The sequence below is a fragment of the Bufo gargarizans genome, chromosome 1 (genome assembly GCF_014858855.1).
Source record: "Bufo gargarizans isolate SCDJY-AF-19 chromosome 1, ASM1485885v1, whole genome shotgun sequence".
Taxonomy (NCBI): Eukaryota; Metazoa; Chordata; class Amphibia; order Anura; family Bufonidae; genus Bufo; species Bufo gargarizans.
This window is the reverse complement of record NC_058080.1, coordinates 235,252,764-235,269,798: the sequence shown is the minus strand read 5'-3', so window position 1 is coordinate 235,269,798 and position 17,035 is coordinate 235,252,764.

Below are 17,035 nucleotides of genomic sequence, written 5' to 3'. Positions count from 1 at the left end.
AAGTGTCACACATCTGGTATCGCCGTACTCAGGAGAAGTTGGGCAATGTGTTTTGGGGTGTCATTTTACATATACCCATGCTGGGTGAGAGAAATATCTCGGTCAAATGCCAACTTTGTATAAAAAAATGGGAAAAGTTGTCTTTTGACGAGATATTTATCTCACCCAGCATGGGTATATGTAAAATGACACCCCAAAACACATTCCCCAACTTCTCCTGAGTACGGCGATACCAGATGTGTGACACTTTTTTGCAGCCTAGGTGGGCAAATGGGCCCACATTCCAAAGAGCACCTTTAGGATTTCACGGGCCATTTTTTACAGATTTTGATTTCAAACTACTTACCACACATTTGGGCCCCTAGAATGCCAGGGCAGTATAACTACCCCACAAGTGACCCCATTTTGGAAAGAAGAAACCCTAAGGTATTTTGTGAGGTGTATGGTAAGTTTATGGAATTTTTTATTTTTTGTCACAAGTTAGTGGAATATGAGACTTTGTAAGAAAAAAAAATAAATCATCAGTTTTCCGCTAACTTGGGACAAAAAATAAAAAATTCTAGGAACTCACCATACCCCTCACGGAATACCTTGGGGTGTCTTCTTTCCAAAATGGGGTCACTTGTGGGGTAGTTATACTGCCCTGGCATTCTAGGGGCCCAAATGTGTGGTAAGTAGTTTGAAATCAAAATCTGTAAAAAATGACCTGTGAAATCCTAAAGGTGCTCTTTGGAATGTGTGCCCCTTTGCAGTGGCGTTGCTAGGGCTGGTGTCACCCGGTGCGGTAGAAAATGGTGTCACCCCCCCTGGGACGAGTCACGTAGGGGACGTCCATCAAGCTCTGCCCTGCCGCCGCGCCGCTGACATCCCTTCACTGAGCCTGCCGACCGACCCAAGCGGTAACTCGGGAGGGGGGGGGGTTTGGATAGTAAACAAACCGCTGACGTGGGGGGGGGGGGCTAGGCAGACAGATTGGCAACGGGGGGGGATTTTTTTGGGGGGGGATCGGGGGTGCTAGCAGGCAGATCGACAATGGGGGGGGGGGTTCGGATAAAAAAAATTGAGAACAGGTTCCCTACTCAACGGCGGACGCGGGGCGCCACGACACGTACGCCATATATATCCCCCATTGTAATGGTGCTCCTCATAATCCCACCATTAGTAATTCCCTTCCAGAGTGCCATAATTAGTAATACTGCCCCCTACACTGCCCCACATTAAGTAATATGCCCCCCACATTAAGTAATATGCCCCCCTACACTGCCCCACATTAAGTAATATGCCCCCCTACACTGCCCCACATTAAGTAATATGCCCCCCCACATTGCCCCACATTAAGTAATATGCCCCCCTACACTGCCCCACATTAAGTAAAATGCCCCCCTACACTGCCCCACATTAAGTAATATGCCCCCTACACTGCCCCACATTAAGTAATATGCCCCCCTACAATGCCCCACATTAAGTAATATGCCCCCCACACTGCCCCACATTAAGTAATATGCCCTCCACACTGCCCCACATTAAGTAATATGCCCCCCACACTGCCCCACATTAAGTAATATGCCCCCCTACACTGCCCCACATTAAGTAATATGCCCCCCACACTGCCCCACATTAAGTAATATGCCCCCCACACTGCCCCAGATTAAGTAATATGCCCCCCACACTGCCCCACATTAAGTAATATGCCCCCCACACTGCCCCACATTGATCTCTGGATAGATCATCAGCATCTGATCAGCAGGGGTCCGACACCCGGGACCCCCGCCAATCAGCTGTTTGAGAAGGCAGCGGCGCTCCAGCAGCGCCGCGGCCTTCTCACTGTTTACCGCTGGCCCAGTGACGTCACGACTAGTATCACCTAGCGTGGGAGGGGCTAAGCTCTGTTTACTTGAATGGAGCTTAGACGCGCCCAGGCCAGTTGATACTAGTCGTGACGTCACTGGGCCAGCGGCGCTGCTGCCTTCTCAAACTGCTGATCGGCGGGGGTCCCGGGTGTCGGACCCCTGCTGATCAGATGCTGATGATCTGTCCAGAGGATAGATCATCAGTTAAAACAAAGTGGAGAACCCCTTTAAGTAATATGCCCCCCCACACTGCCCTCAATTATGTAATTTGCCCCCCACTAAGTAATTTGCCCCCACACTGCCCTCCATTATGTAGTTTGCGGCATTTCCAGGAAATGGAGCATTCCATGAGTCATGGAGCATTAAAGTGCATTTCCACCTTCTGTTCAAGCTTTACCCTGGCTGGACCTGGAGGCCCCAACCCCCTGCCCCCCCTAAATATAATAAATACTATAATGGGGTATTAAATTAAATCTAAAAATAAAGTCAATATGCGCTCTCTGCGCTACCTACCACACCTCCTCCTCCCTCAGGCGCGGCAGGGTCTGGCTGGCTGTGTGAGTCACCACCCAATCCATTAGCTCCAGACTCGAGTCCTGGGCCTGCAGGCTGCTCCTGTAGTGCAGCACGGCGGCGCTACTCACCAGGTAGTCACACCCCCTTCTCCACGTGACGGCCGGACCGACGTGCTTGCTAGTGAGTAAGGAGTAGTGATGGGAAGTTCGGATCTTTTAGGTGAATCGGTTCATTTAAATCAGCTCATTCAAATGAACTGATTCATGAATTGGATCTTCGGTTCACTTGCTGAGTCACTGACTGCTGAGCTGACTCGCAAGTGAACCGAAGACTCTAGGTGCCGGTGCGCATGCGCAGATGCTATACATTCGATTCACTTGCTGCTGACTCAGTGCAGTCGGCTCTTCAGCTCTCTAATTAGTAATGAGTCAGGATCAGGAAGAGTGATTTATTATAGGGATAGTGAAGGGAAGCTGAGGCTGACGCCGGACAGGAGAACTCAGGACAGGAGTCAGAAGCTGTCACTGTGGTGTGCAATGTTGCCCACAGTGACAACAGTCTGACACTGACAGTAGTACAATGAACCAAGTGAAGTGAAATGTGAATGCACAGGGAAAGCTATGTGCTGAATTGATAACAGTATTACAGTAACACAGTCACTGGCTGATAATAAAATAGTCCCCACAGTCATCACTCAGGAAAATAACTAGTGTGCAATTTGTGCACGATTTTCTAATAAACCTGAAGAGAGATTGTCACCCTGTCGGATTCCGTCCTGCCGCCGCTCCGTCCCTGTACGGCAGTTTGCGGTGAGAGGCCGCCGGACTAAAAAGTTGGACATGCAGGACTTTTAGTCCGGCGGCCTTTCGCCATGCACTGCCGTGCTGTGCCAGAGCTCCACCCCCGTCCCCATTATAGTCAATGGGGACGGAACGGTGGTCTGGCGAAATAACGGCAGGACGGATCTGACAGGGTGAACAGCCTGTCGGATCAGTCATGCCGCTAGTGTGAAAGTAGCCTTACAATCTCATGGCTTCTGAGCAACAGATCGCGTGGTCTTCACAGTCATCTGCTGCCCAGAAACCATGATTCTGTAGGGGGATGAGCAGTAACCATCCCTCATCCTCATGCACATGGCTCACGGGCTCAATATAGAGTAAGATAAAGATATAACACACTCCGTCTCCCACATGAACGGTGACATCTCTTTTGACAGCCAATTTGAACCTAAAGGGTTAATTCAACCTGGAATCTAAACTCTGTCATCATATCACTGCTGCAACAAAAGCAGCCAGACAGCCTCAGCCTCAGCCTCAGTGTAACCTGCTCTACAGCCTGACTGACGGCTCTTTTAACTCAAAGAATCGAATGAGTCACAAACTAAGTCGGATCTTTAGATTCTTTTAACTTGTGACTCATTCGATTCATTTCTATTCTGACTCCCTGCACTGTGTGACTCAGAGCTGCTAGTGCTTGCCTTGCCCCCTCAGCTCTGATTGGTTGGTGGGCGGGGAGGGGTGGGGCTGGCAGAAGCCAGCTTCCACTCTGAGATCATATTACGCTCCTCCCCGTCCCTCCCTCAGGCTCCCTGCTGCCAGCGTGAGGTGAGCGTCTCTGCATTGTCTGTGACTGAGCTGAGCTGTTTCAAAACGGATCAGTCAAGGAGAACTCTGGCGGCCGGCGGGTGACACCCCATCAGACTGGTGTCACCCGGTGCGGTCCGCACCCCCCGCACCCCCCTCGCAACGCCACTGCCCCTTTGCCCACCTAGGCTGCAGAAAAGTGTCACACATCTGGTATCGCCGTACTTAGGAGAAGTTGGGCAATGTGTTTTGGGGTGTCATTTTACATATACCCATGCTGGGTGAGAGAAATATCTCTGCAAAAACAACTTTTCCCATTTTTTTATACAAAGTTGGCATTTGACCAAAATATTTATCTCACCCAGCATGGGTATATGTAAAATGACACCCCAAAACACATTGCCCAACTTCTCCTAGATGCGCAAAGGGGCCCAAATTCCTTTTAGGAGGGCATTTTTAGACATTTGGATCCCAGACTTCTTCTCACGCTTTAGGGCCCCTAAAATGCCAGGGCAGTATAAATACCCCACATGTGACCCCATTTTGGAAAGAAGACACCCCAAGGTATTCAATGAGGGGCATGGCGAGTTCATAGAAATTTTTTTTTTTTGGCACAAGTTAGCGGAAATTGATATTTTTTTTTTCTCACAAAGTCTCCCTTTCCGCTAACTTGGGACAAAAATGTCAATCTTTCATGGACTCAATATGCCCCTCACAGCATACCTTGGGGTGTCTTCTTTCCGAAATGGGGTCACATGTGTGGTATTTATACTGCCCTGGCATTTTAGGGGCCCTAAAGCGTGAGAAGAAGTCTGGAATATAAATGTCTAAAAAATGTTACGCATTTGGATTCCGTGAGGGGTATAGTGAGTTCATGTGAGATTTAATTTTTTGACACAAGTTAGTGGAATATGAGACTTTGTAAGAAAAAAAAACAAAAAACAAAAAAAATGATTTCCGCTAGCTTGGGCCAAAGAAAATGTCTGAATGGAGCCTTACAGGGGGGTGATCAATGACAGGGGGGGTGATCAATGACAGGGGGTGATCAGGGAGTGTATATGGGGTGATCACCCCCCTGTCATTGATCACCCCCCTGTAAGGCTCCATTCAGACGTCCGTATGTGTTTTGCGGATCCGATCCATGGATGCGTGGATCCGTAAAACACATACGGACATCTGAATGGAGCCTTACAGGGGGGTGATCAATGACAGGGGGGTGATCAGGGAGTCTATATGGGGTGATCAGGGGTTCATAAGGGGTTAATAAGTGACAGGGGGGTGTAGTGTAGTGGTGGTTGGTGCTACTTTACACAGCTACCTGTGTCCTCTGGTGGTCGATCCAAACAAAAGGGACCACCAGAGGACCAGGTAGCAGGTATATTAGACGCTGTTATCAAAACAGCGTCTAATATACCTGTTAGGGGTTAAAAAAATCGCCGCTGGCAGGCTGGAGATTCACTCGCTTACCTTCCGTTCCTGTGAACGCACGCGCCTGTGTGCGCGCGTTCACAGGAAATCTCGGCTCACGCGAGGTGACGCCAATCGGCGTTAGTGTAGCCTGGGAGAGCCGCCGCAATGACGCCTTTCGACGTTAGCGTGGCGGCAGGTGGTTAAAGGGGTTGTTCAGGAATGATTACTTTTAGACGCGCGGCCTGTCTCCTGAAACAGAAAATTCATCCTGTCCCCGTAGTATTTACACATAGCACTTCGTGGGCACGGTCTCATGTTCCACTGTAGCCAATGACTTCCTTCATCAGTGATGTGCTGCTTGCTGCTAAAATGCCAGGGCAGTATAACTACCCCACAAGTGACCCCATTTTGGAAAGAAGGCATAGTGAGTTCATGGAAGTTTTTATTTTTTGTCACAAGTTAGTGGAATATGAGACTTTGTAAGGAAAAAAAATATAAAAATCATCATTTTTCGCTAACTTGTGACAAAAAATAAAAAAATCTAGGAACTCGCCATGCCCCTGCACGGACGGTGTACAGGAAACAAGACAAAGCAAGTGTCACAACCAGACAGCTGAGAAGCTCTGACAGAGGCCTTTCAGAACCTCCTCCTTGAGTTTCTGTGTTGTGGTATTCAGTTCCTCCTCTCGTTAGCCTCTCTCAGCTGTCATGTGTTAGACTAATTGCTTCCCTTTAAATTCCTCCCCAGAATGCTTTTCTGGGCGGCTTATACTTCTTCCTGGAGTGTGTGTGCATGCTGACTTTGTTCTCCTGTTTGCTACAAAGCTAAGTGTTGTACCTTTATCTGTTATTTTCTGTTTGCTGGAACCCAGGTGACCCTGACTCCCTCCGTATCGTGTGTAGGGAGCCGGTGGTCGTGTCCCCTCACTATTGTAGGGTGCTCAGGGCTTTATAGTCAAGGTTCGTGGATATGCAAACCTCCACCATTAGGATCTTTGCATAGGCTGAGCAGCCAGGGAAAGTGCCAGGTCTTCTGCAGGGGTCTCCCTTGGTTCCTTACCTTTTGGACCCAGCGAGTCATTTATACATGTTGCTTTGCCTTGTTTCCTGTACACCGTCCGTGACATTATAAGCCGCCATAACCGTCTCTAGCATGGATCCGGTTTCACTTTTGGCTGAACGCTTCCAGGGTCTTTCATTGGAGGTAGCTGATCTCCGTAAGACTTTTTCTCAGCTTCAAGTGACCGGTTCAGCTTGCGTTCATGGAGTTTGTTCTGAGCCTAAGATCTCGCTCCCGGATACGTTCTCCGGGGGTAGTGAGAATTTTGTGCGTTTTAGAGAGGCTTGCAAACTCCATTTTCGCCTTCTTCCCCACTCCTCTGGTGATGAGAAACGGAGGGTGGGGATCATTATATCGCTGCTCAGAGGTAACGCTCAGTCCTGGGCCTTTTTTTCTCTGCCGGAGGGGGCACGGCCTCTCCGTTCAGTGGATGAATTCTTTTTAGCCCTGGGTCAGATATATGATGATCCGGATCGTATTGCTCTGGCTGAGTCTAAACTACGTCTATTATGCCAGGGTAAACAATCCGCAGAAATCTCAGAATTTCGGAGATGGGCAGTTGATACTGCTTGGAATGATGCTGCGCTCCGAAGTCAATTTTGCCATGGTCTTTCAGAGGGATTGAAAGATGCATTTGCCTTTCATGAGAGGCCTATTTCTTTGGACTCTGCTATGTCTCAGGCCGTTCGTATTGACAGGCGTCTTAGAGAGAGAGAAGAGATGTCCCCTTCCTGTCATACTCAGTCCCAGGACAGTGCAGCGGTCCCATTCTGTGCGCAGGGGTCTCAGTCGCCGTCAGCCCCTTCTGAGCAGGAGCCCATGCAGCTGGGGTTGATTGCTTCTTACAATAGAAGATTCAGCTCGCATGGGAGGGTTTGTTTTTGTTGTGGAGGTATAAATCATTTGGCAAATATTTGTCCCTCTAGGAGATTCAGGCAGTTTTCTGGGAGTAATAAAGAAACAAACAGGAAAAAATCTTTTAAAAATGTTCCGTCTGTTACTATTGGCAGGGTTGAGGCGGAAATTGAAGGTTTTCCATTTGCTTGTAGTTCCCGTTTTGTCCTGCCGGCTAGGGTGGCGCTAGAGAGCAAGAACATTTTTTTGTGAGATTTTTGTGGATAGTGGAGCTGCGGTCAATCTCATTGATAATCAATTTGTGATAACTCATGGTTTCCAGGTGAGCACTTTGGGAAAGGATATTCCTGTTTTTGCTATCGATTCCGCTCCACTTTCTCAAAAATCATTAAAGGGCATAGTTCACAATATCCGTTTAATTGTGAGTGATGCTCATGTTGAGGATGTGTCATGTTTCGTTCTTAGCGGTTTACCTACCCCTCTGGTGTTGGGGCTGCCCTGACTCACTAAGCATAACCCCACCATTGATTGGCAAGCGAGGCAAATAAATGGTTGGAGTGACTTTTGCAGAGAGAATTGCCTCATGACATCTGTTTCTGAGGTTGCTACTAAGACTGTACCATCTTTTCTCTCTGAATTTTCGGATGTCTTCTCTGAGAGTGGAGTTCAGGATTTGCCCCCGCACAGGGAGTACGATTGCCCTATTAATCTCATCCCAGACGCCAAGCTGCCTAAATCTCGTTTATACAATCTCTCCCAACCTGAGAGGATCGCTATGCGTGCTTATATCTCTGAGAGTCTGAGAAAGGGACACATACGACCCTCGAAGTCACCTGTTGCCGCTGGTTTTTTCTTTGTTAAGAAAAAAGATGGTTCTTTAAGACCTTGTCTGGATTTCAGGGAGCTGAACAATATCACAATTCGTGACCCTTATCCGCTTCCTCTGATCCCGGACCTGTTTAACCAGGTTGTTGGGGCTAAAGTCTTTTCCAAATTAGATCTAAGAGGGGCATACAACCTGGTCAGGGTCAGAGAAGGGGACGAATGGAAGACGGCCTTCAATACCCCTGAGGGCCATTTTGAAAATTTGGTTATGCCTTTTGGTTTGATGAATGCCCCAGCCGTTTTTCAGCATTTCGTGAACAGCATTTTTTATCATTTGATGGGGAAATTTGTATTGGTGTATTTGGATGACATTTTGATTTTTTCTCCCGATTTCAAAACTCATAAGGAACATTTACGTCAGGTCTTGCTCATCCTGCGGGAGAATAAATTATATGCGAAACTGGAAAAATGTGTGTTTGCGGTTCCAGAAATTCAATTTCTGGGGTTTCTTCTCTCCGCTTCTGGTTTTCGCATGGACCCCGAGAAGGTCCGCGCTGTGCTTGAGTGGGAGCTTCCTGAGAATCAGAAGGCGCTGATGCGGTTTTTGGGCTTTGCCAATTATTACAGGAAGTTCATTTTGAATTATTCTTCTATTGTTAAACCACTCACTGATATGACCAGAAAGGGGGTAGATTTTTCTTCTTGGTCAGTAGAGGCGCGTAAGGCTTTTTCTGATATCAAGGAGAGTTTTGCTTCCGCTCCCATCTTGGTGCAACCTGATGTTTCTTTACCCTTCATAGTTGAGGTTGATGCTTCTGAGGTGGGTGTGGGGGCGGTCTTGTCTCAGGGTTCCTCTCCTGCCAATTGGCGACCGTGTGCCTTTTTCTCAAGAAAACTCTCCTCCGCAGAGAGAAATTACGATGTGGGAGATAGGGAATTGTTGGCCATCAAGTTGGCTTTTGAGGAATGGCGCCATTGGCTAGAGGGAGCCAGATACCCTATTACCGTATTTACTGACCATAAAAATCTGGCCTACTTGGAGTCAGCCAAGCGTCTGAACCCGAGACAGGCCAGATGGTCTTTGTTCTTTTCTAGGTTTAATTTTGTTGTCACGTTCCGCCCTGGAGTTAAGAATGTGAAGGCAGATGCCCTGTCACGTTGTTTTCCGGGAGGCGGGAATTTTGAAGACCCGGGTCCCATTTTGGCTGAAGGTGTGGTGCTCTTTTTCCTGAATTGGAGGCAGAGGTGCAGGCAGCCCAGTCAGAGGCTCCTGATCTTTGTCCTCCTGGGAGGTTGTTTGTGCCTCTCGCTTTAAGACACAAGATTTTTAAAGAACACCACGATACAGTCCTTGCTGGGCACCCGGGGGCAAGAGCCACACTGGATGTCATCGCTCGGAGATTCTGGTGGCCTGCGCTTCGTAAGTCGGTTGAGGGTTTTGTGGCAGCCTGCGAGACTTGCGCTCGTGCCAAAGTCCCTCATTCACGGCCATCAGGTCCTCTCCTTCCCTTACCCATTCCTTCCCGTCCTTGGACACATCTGTCCATGGACTTCATAACGGACCTGCCTCGTTCCTCGGGGAAGACCGTGATTCTGGTGGTGGTGGACCGTTTTAGCAAAATGGTGCATTTCATCCCTTTTCCTGGTTTGCCCAATGCTAAGACGCTGGCGCAGGCATTTATTGATCACATTGTCAAATTGCACGGTATTCCTTCAGACATAGTCTCTGATAGGGGCACGCAGTTTGTTTCCAGATTCTGGAAGGCTTTCTGTTCTCGCTTGGGGGTTCGGTTGTCATTCTCTTCTGCTTTCCACCCACAGTCGAATGGCCAGACAGAGCGCGTCAATCAGAATCTGGAGACATATCTGCGCTGTTTTGTGTCATTTATACATGTTGCTTTGCCTTGTTTCCTGTACACCGTCCGTGACAGCAAGATGCATGTATGCCTCACTGGATCCAAAGCTAAGGAACCAAGGGGAGACCCCTGCAGAAGACCTGGCACTTTCCCTGGCTCCTCAGCCTATGCAAAGATCCTAATGGTGGAGGTTTGCATATCCACGAACCTTGACTATAAAGCCCTGAGCACCCTACAATAGTGAGGGGACACGACCACCGGCTCCCTACACACGATACGGAGGGAGTCAGGGTCACCTGGGATCCAGCAAACAGAAAATAACAGATAAAGGTACAACACTTAGCTTTGTAGCAAACAGGAGAACAAAGTCAGCATGCACACACACTCCAGGAAGAAGTATAAGCCGCCCAGAAAAGCATTCTGGGGAGGAATTTAAAGGGAAGCAATTAGTCCAACACATGACAGCTGAGAGAGGCTAACAAGAGGAGGAACTGAATACCACAACATAGAAACTCAAGGAGGAGGTTCTGAAAGGCCTCTGTCAGAGCTTCTCAGCTGTCTGGTTGTGACAGTACCCCTCCCTCTACGAGTGGACTCCGGACACTCAGAACCCACCTTCTCAGGATGGGACCTATGGAAAGCCCTGATGAGACGAGAGGCCTTAATGTCCGTCACTGGGACCCACATCCTCTCCTCAGGACCATACCCCTCCCAATGAACAAGGTACTGAAGAGAACCGCGGACAAGACGAGAATCCACAATCCTAGAGACCTGAAATTCAAGATTCCCATCAACCATAATCGGAGGAGGAGGCAAAGGCGAGGGTACAATGGGTTGAACATAAGGTTTCAATAAGGACTTATGAAAAACATTATGGATCTTCCAAGTCTGAGGAAGATCAAGACGGTATGCAACAGGATTGATGACAGACAGGATTTTGTAAGGCCCAATAAACCTAGGACCGAACTTCCAGGAGGGAACCTTCAATTTGATATTCTTGGTAGACAACCACACCAGATCACCAACATTCAGGTCCGGACCAAGCACACGTCTCTTATCAGCCACACGCTTATATCTCTCACTCATACTCTTTAGATTATCCTGAATCTTTTGCCAAATAGATGACAAAGAGGAGGAGAATCTGTCCTCATCAGGTAAACCAGAAGACCCCTCTCCCGAGAAAGTCCCAAACTGCGGATGAAACCCATATGCACCAAAAAATGGTGACTTATCAGAGGACTCCTGACGACGGTTATTTAAAGCAAACTCAGCAAGGGACAAAAAAGAACACCAATCCTCTTGATTCTCCGCCACAAAACAGCGCAGATATGTCTCCAGATTCTGATTGACGCGCTCTGTCTGGCCATTCGACTGCGGGTGGAAAGCAGAAGAGAATGACAACCGAACCCCCAAGCGAGAACAGAAAGCCTTCCAGAATCTGGAAACAAACTGCGTGCCCCTATCAGAGACTATGTCTGAAGGAATACCGTGCAATTTGACAATGTGATCAATAAATGCCTGCGCCAGCGTCTTAGCGTTGGGCAAACCAGGAAAAGGGATGAAATGCACCATTTTGCTAAAACGGTCCACCACCACCAGAATCACGGTCTTCCCCGAGGAACGAGGCAGGTCCGTTATGAAGTCCATGGACAGATGTGTCCAAGGACGGGAAGGAATGGGTAAGGGAAGGAGAGGACCTGATGGCCGTGAATGAGGGACTTTGGCACGAGCGCAAGTCTCGCAGGCTGCCACAAAACCCTCAACCGACTTACGAAGCGCAGGCCACCAGAATCTCCGAGCGATGAGATCCAGTGTGGCTCTTGTCCCCGGGTGCCCAGCAAGGACCGTATCGTGGTGTTCCTTAAAAATCTTGTGTCTTAAAGCGAGAGGCACAAACAACCTCCCAGGAGGACAAAGATCAGGAGCCTCTGACTGGGCTGCCTGCACCTCTGCCTCCAATTCAGAAAAGAGAGCAGAGACCACCACACCTTCAGCCAAAATGGGACCCGGGTCTTCAAAATTCCCGCCTCCCGGAAAACAATGTGACAGGGCATCTGCCTTCACATTCTTAACTCCAGGGCGGAACGTGACCACAAAATTAAACCTAGAAAAGAACAAAGACCATCTGGCCTGTCTCGGGTAGGCCAAGTAGGCCAGATCTTTATGGTCAGTAAATACGGTAATAGGGTGTCTGGCTCCCTCTAGCCAATGGCGCCATTCCTCAAAAGCCAACTTGATGGCCAACAATTCCCTATCTCCCACATCGTAATTTCTCTATGCGGAGGAGAGTTTTTTCGAGAAAAAGGCACACGGTCGCCATTTGGCAGGAGAGGAACCCTGAGACAAGACCGCCCCCACACCCACCTCAGAAGCATCAACCTCGACTATGAAGGGTAAAGAAATATCAGGTTGCACCAAGATGGGAGCGGAAGCAAAACTCTCCTTGATATTAGAAAAAGCCTTACGTGCCTCTACTGACCAAGAAGAAAAATCTACCCCCTTTCTGGTCATATCAGTGAGTGGTTTAACAACAGAGGAATAATTCAAAATAAACTTCCTGTAATAATTGGCAAAGCCCAAAAACCGCATCAGCGCCTTCTGATTCTCAGGAAGCTCCCACTCAAGCACAGCGCGGACCTTCTCGGGGTCCATGCGAAAACCAGAAGCGAAGAGAAGAAACCCCAGAAATTGAATTTCTGGAACCGCAAACACACATTTTTCCAGTTTCGCATATAATTTATTCTCCCGCAGGATGAGCAAGACTTGACGTAAATGTTCCTTATGAGTTTTGAAATCAGGAGAAAAAATCTAAATGTCATCCAAATACACTAATACAAATTTTCCCATCAAATGATAAAAAATGCTGTTCACGAAATGCTGAAAAACGGCTGGGGCATTCATCAAACCAAAAGGCCTAACCAAATTCTCAAAATGGCCCCCAGGGGTATTGAAGGCCGTCTTCCATTCGTCTCCTTCTCTGACCAGGTTGTATGCCCCTCTTAGATCTAATTTGGAAAAGACTTTAGCCCCAACAACCTGGTTAAACAGGTCCGGGATCAGATGAAGCGGATATGGGTCACAAATAGTGATACTGTTCAGCTCCCTGAAATCCAGACAAGGTCTTAAAGAACCATATTTTTTCTTAACAAAGAAAAAAACTGCGGCAACAGGTGACTTCGAGGGTCGTATGTGTCCTTTTCTCAGACTCTCAGAGATATAAGCACGCATAGCGACCCTTTCAGGTTGGGAGAGATTGTATAAACGAGATTTAGGCAGTTTGGCGCCTGGGATGAGATTAATAGGGCAATCATACTCCCTGTGCGGAGGCAAAGCCTGAACTCCACTCTCAGAGAAGACATCCGAAAATTCAGAGAGAAAAGATGGTACAGTCTTAGTAGCAACCTCAGAAACAGATGTCGTGAGGCAATTCTCTCTGCAAAAGTCACTCCAACCATTTATTTGCCTCGCTTGCCAATCAATAGTGGGGTTATGTTTAGTGAGCCAGGGTAGCCCCAACACTAGAGGAGTAGGCAAACCGCTAAGGACGAAACATGACACATCCTCAACATGACACATCCTCAACATGAGCATCACTCACAATTAAACGGATATTGTGAACTATGCCCTTTAATGATTTCTGAGAAAGTGGAGCGGAATCAATAGCAAAAACAGGTATATCCTTTCCCAAAGTGCGCACCTGGAAACCATGAGTTATCGCAAATTGATTATCAATGAGATTGACAGCTGCTCCACTATCCACAAAAATCTCACAAAAAATGCTCTTGCTCTCTAGCGCCACCCTAGCAGGCAGGACAAAACGGGAACTACAAGCAAACGGAAAACCTTCAATTTCCGCCTCAACCCTGCCAATAGTAACAGACGGAACATTTTTAAAAGATTTTTTCCTGTTTGTTTCTTTATTACTCCCAGAGAACTGCCTGAATCTCCTAGAGGGACAAATATTTGCCAAATGATTTATACCTCCACAACAAAAACAAACCCTCCCATGCGAGCTGAATCTTCTATTGTCAGAAGCAATCAACCCCAGCTGCATGGGCTCTTGCTCAGAAGGGGTTGACAGCGACTGAGACCCCTGCGCACAGAATGGGACCGCTGCACTGTCCTGGGACTGAGTATGACAGGAAGGAGAGATCTCTCCTCTCTCTCTCTAAGATGCCTGTCAATACGAACGGCCTGAGACATAGCAAGGAAATAGGCCTTTCATGAAAGGCAAATGCATCTTTCAATCCCTCTGAAAGACCATGGCAAAATTGACTTCGGAGTGCAGCATCATTCCAACCAGTATCAGCTGCCCATCTCCGAAATTCTGAGCAGTATATTTATGCGGATTGTTTACCCTGGCATAATAGACGTAGTCTAGACTCAGCCAGAGCAATACGATCCGGATCATCATATAGCTGACCCAGGGCTAAAAAGAATTCATCCACTGAACGGAGGGGCCATGCCCCCTCCGGCAGCGAAAAGGCCCAGGACTGAGCGTTACCCCTGAGCAGCGATATAATGATCCCCACCCTCCGTTCCTCATCACCAGAGGAATGGGGAAGAAGGCGAAAATGGAGTTTGCAAGCCTCTCTAAAACGCACAAAATTCTCACTACCCCCGGAAAACGTATCCGGGAGCGAGATCTTAGGCTCAGAACAAACTCCATGAACGCCAGCTGAACCGGTCACTTGAAGCTGAAAAAAAGTCCTGCGGAGATCAGCTACCTCCAATGAAAGACCCTGAAGGCGTTCAGCCAAAAGTGAAACCGGATCCATGCTTGAGACGGTTTTGGCGGCTTATAATGTCACGGACGGTGTACAGGAAACAAGACAAAGCAGCATGCATATATGACTCACTGGATCCAAAGCTAAGGAACCAAGGGGAGACCCCTACACAAGACCTAGCACTTTCCCTGGCTGCTCAGCCTATGCAAAGATCCCAGAGGTGGATGGTTGCATAGCCATGTACCTCGACTATATAACCCCTGAACACCCTACAATAGTGAGGGTACCCGACCACCGGCTCCCTACACCAGACACGGAGGGAGTCAGGGTCACCTGAGATCCAGCAAACAGAAAATAACAGATAAATGTACAGCACTTAACTTTGTAGCAGACAGGAAAACAGGATGAGCATGCACACACACTCCAGGAAGAAGTATAAGCTGCCCAGTAATGCATTATGGGGCGGAATTTAAAGGGATGCAATCAGTCCAACTCCATGACAGCTGAGAGAGGCTAACGAGATGAGGAACTGAACAGCACAACAAAGAGAACTCAAGGAGGAGGTTCTGAAAGGCCTCTGTCAGAGCTTCTCAGCTGTCTGGTTGTGACAGCCCCTCACAGAATACCTTGGGGTGTCTTCTTTCCAAAATGGGGTCACTTGTGGGGTAGTTATACTGCCCTGGCATTTTAGGGGCCCATATGCGTGAGAAGTAGTTTGCAATCAAAATCTGTAAAAAATGGCCGGTGAAATCCTAAAGGTGCTCTTTGGAATGTGTCCCCCTTTTCCCACCTTGGCTGCAAAAAAGTGACACACATGTGGTATCGCCGTACTCAGGAGAAGTTGGGGAATGTGTTTTGGGGTGTCATTTTACATATACCCATGCTGGGTGAGATAAATATCTTGGTCAAATGCCAACTTTGTATAAAAAAATTGGAAATGTTGTCTTTTGCCAAGATATTTCTCTCACCCAGCATGGGTATATGTAAAATGACACCCCAAAACACATTCCCCAACTTCTCCTGAGTACGGCGATACCACATGTGTGACACTTTTTTGCAGCCTAGATGCGCAAAGGTGCCCAAATTCCTTTTAGGAGGGCATTTTTAGACATTTGGATCCCAGACTTCTTCTCACTCTTTAGGGCCCCTAAAAAGCCAGGGAGTATAAATACCCCACATGTGACCTCATTTTGGAAAGAAGACACCCCAAGGTATTCAATGAGGGGCCTGGCGAGTTCAAAGATTTATTTATTTTTGGCATAAGTTAGCGGAAATTTTTTATTTTTATTTTTTTCTCACAAAGTCTCACTTTCCGCTAACTTGGTACAAAAATTTAAATTTTTAATGGACTCAATATGCCCCTCAGCGAATACCTTGGGGTGTCTTCTTTCCAAAATGGGGTCATTTGTGGGGTGTTTGTACTGCCCTGGCATTTGAGGGTCTCTGCAATCATTACATGTATGGCCAGCATTAGGAGTTTCTGCTATTCTCCTTAGGCCTCATGCACACGACAGTATTTTTTCACGGTCCGCAAAACGGGGTTCCGTGATCCGTTTCCGTTTTTGTTTCCGTGTGTCTTCCCTGATTTTTGGTGGATCACCAGACATGAAGGAAAGTGAAAAAAAAAATCTAAGTCAAGTTTGCCTTGCAAATGATAGGAAAAAAACGGACACGGATCACAGATGCGGATGACAATCTTGTGTGCATCCGTGTGTTTTCACGGACCCATTGACTTGAATGGGTCCGCGAACCGTTGTCTGTGAAAAAAATAGGACAGGTCATATTTTTTGGACGGACTGAAAACACGGATCACGGACACGGATGACAAACGGTGCATTATCAGAGTTTTCAACGGACCCATTGAAAGTCAATGGGTCCGCCGAAAATCACAGAAAACGGAACAACGGACACGGAACACAACAACGGTCGTGTGCATGAGGCCTTATATTGAGCATACAGGTAATGAGAATTTTTTTTTCCGTTCAGCCTCTGGGCTGAAAGAAAAAAATGAATGGCACACATTTCTTCATTCACATCGATCAATGTGGATGAAAAAATCTCTGCCCCCCCAAAAAAGGAGGGGAAAGGCGTCTGCCAGGACATAGGAGCTCCGCCCAACATCCATACCCACTTAGCTCATATGCCCTGGCAAACCCGATTTCTCCATTCACATCAATCGATGTGGATGAATAAATCATTGCCGGGATTTTTTTATTTTTTTTATATACAAAGTGTTTGCCAAAGCATATGAACACCGCCACCTCCTCAGCTCATATGCCTCGGCAAACGTATCTTTTACTGCAGAGGAGAAATCTTGTCTTGCAGCGCCGCATACACCGACTTGTGTGTAATC